The sequence below is a fragment of the Triticum urartu genome, chromosome 7, assembly GCF_003073215.2.
Source record: "Triticum urartu cultivar G1812 chromosome 7, Tu2.1, whole genome shotgun sequence".
NCBI lineage: Eukaryota > Viridiplantae > Streptophyta > Magnoliopsida > Poales > Poaceae > Triticum > Triticum urartu.
The window spans coordinates 597,287,816-597,293,645 of NC_053028.1; positions in this window are offsets into that span (position 1 = coordinate 597,287,816).

The following is a 5,830-nucleotide window of genomic DNA, read 5'->3' on the forward strand; positions in this document are numbered from 1 at the left end:
GGCTCTCCCTCCCTCCCCCGTCAAGCCGGAGCCCCAGGACGCGCCGCTCAGCCAGCGCACCCGCAGCTCCGGCGTCCGCATCACCGAGCCCTCCCCCACCTCTTCCCGGCTCGTCGGGCCGAAGGTGGAGCCCGACCTCCCCGTGGAGTACGAGGCCATAGTCCGGCGCGGCTTCTTCGACGAGGAGGCCCTAAAGTGGGCACGGGACGACTATCTCCGCGACGAGATGGTCCGGCAGCGCCGAGCCCTGGAGGAGATAGCCGCCCTGAAGAAAATAAGCCCTAGAGGCAATAATAAAGTTATTATTTATTTCCTTATTTCATGATAAATGTTTATTATTCATGCTAGAATTGTATTAACCGGAAACTTAGTACATGTGTGAATACATAGACAAACATAGTGTCACTAGTATGCCTCTATTTGACTAGCTCGTTGAATCAAAGATGGTTAAGTTTCCTAACCATAGACATGAGTTGTCATTTGATTAACGGGATCACATCATTAGAGAATGATGTGATTGACTTGACCCATTCCATTAGCTTAGCACTTGATCGTTTTAGTTTACTTCTACTGCTTTCTTCATGACTTATACATGTTCCTATGACTATGGGATTATGCAACTCCCGATTACCGGAGGAACACTTTGTGTGCTACCAAACGTCACAATGTAACCGGGTGATTATAAAGGTACTCTACAGGTGTCTCCGATGGTACTTGTTGAGTTGGCATAGATCGAGATTAGGATTTGTCACTCCGATTGTCGGAGGGGTATCTCTGGTCCCTCTCGGTAATGCACATCACTATAAGCCTTGCAAGCAATGTAACTAATGAGTTAGTTGCGGGATGATGCATTACGAAACGAGTAAAGAGACTTGTCGGTAACGAGATTGAACTAGGTATTGAGATACCGACGATCGAATCTCGGGCAAGTAACATATCGATGACAAAGGGAACAACATATGTTGTTATGCGGTTTGACCGATAAAGATCTTTGTAGAATATGTAGGAGCCAATATGGGCATCCAGGTTCCGCTATTGGTTATTTACCAGAGAAGTGTCTCGGTCATGTCTACATAGTTCTTGAACCCGTAGGGTCCGCACGCTTAACGTTCGTTGATGATATAGTATTTATGAGTTATGTATGTTGGTAACCGAATGTTGTTCGGAGTTCGGATAAGATCGCGGACATGACGAGGAACTCCGGAATGGTCTGGAGATAAAGTTTGATATATGGGATAATAGTGTTTGGTCTCCGGTAGGGTTCCGGAATTCACCGGAAGGAGTTCCGGATGTTTCCCAAAATGTTTGGGTACGAGAACACTTTATTTGGGCCAAAGGGGAAAGCCCACAAGGTTTTTGGAAAACGCAAAAGGAAGTTTTTGCAGAGTCCAGGGGCCAGACGCCAGGGTCCCTGGCGTCTGGGTCCAGACGCCGGGAACCCTGGTGTCTGGCCCTGGAGTCCGAGAAGGACTCTTACCTTTTGGGTGAAACCGACTTTGTGGAGGCTTTTACTCCAAGTTTCGACCCCAAGGCTCAACATATAAATAGAGGGGTAGGGCTAGCACCCAAGAGAGATCAAGAAACACCAAGCCGTGTGCCGGCAACCCCGTCCCCTCTAGTTTATCCTCCGTCATAGTTTTCGTAGTGCTTAGGCGAAGCCCTGCGGAGATTGTTCTTCACCAACATCGTCACCACCCCGTCGTGCTGCCAGAACTCATCTACTACTTCGCCCCTCTTACTGGATCGAGAAGGCGAGGACGTCATCGAGCTGAACGTATGCTGAACGCGGAGGTGCCGTACGTTCGGTACTTGATCGGGACGGATCGTGAAGGTGTACCACTACATCAACCGCGTTGATAAACGCTTCCGCTTACAGTCTACGAGGGTACATAGACAACACTCTCCCCTCTCGTTGCTATGCATCACCATGATCCTGCGTGTGTGTAGGAATTTTTTTGAAATTACTGCGTTCACCAACACGCCCGCCAGCGTGGGCGCGAGGATGAGAACGGCGTCGTGATCCTCGTCAGCGACGACGACGAGGACGCCCCCGGACCATCCAACCCGCCGACGCGCGACCCTAGGCAGGGGAGCAGCAGGGACGGCGGCCGCGGAGGAGGCGACGATGACGACGACTACACGAAGTTCAACAGGCTCCTCGTCGTGTAGAGCTTCGCGGGCGGCGAGGAACAGCGAGGGCGACGGCGGGTATAGTAGTGTTTTTTTCTTCTTTTGTAAAATATTTAAAAAATGTTATGAACTCGTCAAGTTTGATTGAATTTGCGCCTTGTTTGTGTCAGATTTTGTTTTTGAAAAAAAAAACGTGGGCACGGCGGCTAGAGAGCATCACGCCCCCAACACGCGGTTAGCGCCGGCTCGTTTCCAGGGGGCGATTTTTAACGCCTCCTAAAGGGCCAACGGCTGAAGATGCTCTTAGTGATAGAAGCCAAGCTGCCATCTATGGGTTGGCGGGCTCGTTCACTTGCATCACAACATGGGGCGGCATCTTGCAGCTCTCGGAAATGGTCAAAGTACTACCTCCCCGCAGTTAGGAGCGACTTTCAAGGGTTACTCATTGTGCGACTCCCGCAAGGGTCATTTTTTTGGCATGCAATCGCGTCAAGTGGCATGCCTAACCATCATCATGTATTGCGTGCTAGGCGCTTTCTCTGGATGTGGATCTTTTTATTTTCCTGTATGTGTTTTTTTAGTTTTAGATTGTTTCTTTTTGGTTTTTTGGCTTCTTAATTTTTATCTAATTTTTCCTATGTTTTGGAGCAAATTTTCTTTTGCCAGTGCTTCTCGAAAAAAAAGTACTTCCACAAAAACACATTTTTTTTCTGCGAAGCACAGTTGTCCACGGTCAACTAGTTTTTTTAGGCAAGTCCACAGCCAACTAGTGATTTCGGGTCATTCGCCAAAAGAAAAAAAAACTAGTGATTTGGGGAGAACTTCACTTAAAGATAGACGTTGAAGTGGGCCGGCCCAATCTGCCATGTGCTAGCTGACGGGTTCGTTCAGAAGCCTTGCATCACAACGTGGGTGGGCTGCAGCCTGGGCTGGACCGAGGCTCCCGGAAATGGTCAAAGTACTCCTCCACAGTCAAAAAGACCAGCGGATTCTGAAGAGAGTCAAACTCGAGCTTAAAATCTCACGGATACGAATGCGCGCAGATTGCTAGGTGAGAGCTCATCCGAGCTTGGCCGGAGTAATTCTTCCTTGTCGGGAATGTCTACAGACTGCAACCATTGGCATGCAGGGGTCCAACGGGCGGCGCGGGCGGCGCCATGCATGCACACGCTCGCTGCAGTCTTTGATTGTTCCCGCTTCCCGGCGAGCTCTCACCTCTGAAACCTTTATAAAAGGGCAGCACGGCACTCATTCTCTACGCAACACCACAGTCTAGTCCAGCCAAGAGAAGCTTCTGCTTAGACCGATCAAGGCGAGAGACATGGGTGGCAAGGGCGGCGGTGGAGGTGGCGGCAAAGGGGGAGGAGGAGGCGGTGGCGGTGGAGGTGGAGGCGGCAGGAGCGTCGGAGGGGGAGGAGGAGGAGCAAAGGGAGGCGGAGGCGGAGGCGGAGCGAAGGGGTCAGGCGGCAGCGGGGGCGCCGGGAAGTCGTCCGGCACTGGCGGTGGCAGCGGCGGCATGATGAAGGCGCCCGGCGGCGACGGCGCCTACATCTCCCGTCCCGGGTTCGAGTCCAACCCGCAGGGCTACTTCCAGGGCCTCCACGGCGCCGGAGGAAAGTAGCCGGAGACTGGGAGCGCTCTTCCCGTCTTCCGTCAGTCAGTCAATCAGTCAGTGGAGCTTCTCGTCACTCGTCCGCAGCTTAATTCGGCCATGCATGCATGTTTACGCATTGGCTTCTAAATAATGTAACCCCGTCAGAGCAGCCTGCATGCTAGTCCAAGTCGGTCTCGTTCGCAGCTTTCGCTTGATTGTAATGGAAGTACTGATGAACCATGCCAGCAATGATCGTGGAAATTAAGTCACCGATTGTTCGTGTTTGACTGATCGTGTGGTGGGCTTTTCCTACTCATCGCCTTCGTGTTTGGTTGATTGTGTGATGGCCTTTTCGTACTCATTGCCATATCGTGAGTTAATCGAAGTGCATGCGACAGATATTTTCTTAGGTGCAGAAGTGCATGCGATTTATCGCCGCTAAGCAATTTTGGATGCATGCCATTTCCAGACAACGAAGTTAATCCGAATTACTCTGTATATTAGTAAATTATACGCTTGCTTAAGCATTGCATACGATGAAAATACTTTCTGCCTAATGCTCACGCACTACTCCCTCTGTCCTATATAATATAAGAAAATATCAAAAACGTTCTTTTATTATGGGACGAAGGGCGTATATGATGTACTCATTACAGGATATGAATTTAGCGCACATGACTAAGTCAACTTTTTCTGCAACACCAACATCAAGAAGTGATACTCGTCATCACGCTGGCGTCTCCATGGCAAGCCAGAGAGGGCTGACAATGTCTTGGGCGTTGCGTCAATAATGTTTTCGTGTCTCTGATGATGCTTCGAATGTCTACAGGCAGCATGGAGCATTGCTCAAGGCATGCCGTTGGCGAATGCAAGAAAAAGACGACGTCAATTCTCCAAGGACTCTTGTGTAGTTTTAAATCTGTGTAAGGATAGCCATTGTAAAGAACGGTCAACTTTAATATATGGAGTTTCGTATTTTTCATAAAAATAGTTTATCGCTTTCTTTTAAAAATCAGCAAGTATGTTCTATTTTCTTCGTTTCTAAATATTTATCTTTCTAGACATTTCAAATGACTACTACATACGGATGTATGTAGACATATTTTAGAGTGTAGATTCACTCATTTTACTCCGTATGTAGTCACTTATTGAAATGACTAGAAAGACAAGTTTTAGAAACGGAGGGAGTATTGTTCATGGATGGTATCTCGATGTACAATTTAGACTTAGCTCAACATTTGCAGCACCTAACTACCGCCTTCCACTTTTTAAGGAAACACAAGCTCTATGCCAAATTGCCCAAATGCTCTTTTGCACAACCTCACCCCTAAACACATCATATCTGATAAAGGCGTAGCCACAAACTTTGTAAAAACTTAGGCCATAGTATAATGGCATACTCACACAAATATAATTGAACTAGATTTTCTAGACCTCATTCTCCTTGCAATAAGGCTAGATATATTGAAGATTGATTTCCGGGCGTATGTCTCCTTATCCCCTTGATTTTTCAAACTAACCCCCTTGATTTTCATTGTGAGACGCAACGTCAACGCGTAAACTCCTCCAATACAGAAATTTTTGTAGATGTAGCCTTTTCTGTTCCTTGCAACCTGGAGTTGTTGAGCCCACATTTTTTCTATATTTTTTTGTACGATTTGCCCACATTGTGTTAGCTAGCACAAGGTATGTGTTTCGCACAGAGCAAACATCAATCGTCATGAACCTGAGTTGGCCGGATTGGGACAAGGGTTGCTGTCGGTGTCAAAATCGGCGGATCTCGGGTAGGGGGTCCCGAACTGTGCGTCTAGGCCGGATGGTAATAGGAGACTGGGGACACTTTGTTTTACCCAGGTTCGGGCCCTCTCGATGGAGGTAAAACCCTACTCCTGCTTGATTGATATTGATGATATGGGTAATACAAGAGTAGATCTACCATGAGATCAAGGAGGCTAAACCCTAGAAGCTAGCATATGGTATGATTGTGTATGGAGTTAATTCTGTCCTACGGACTACAACCCTCCGGTTTATATAGACACCGGATAGGGTTAGGGTTATATAGAGTCGGTTACAATGGTAGAAGATCTTGAATATCCGCATCGCCAA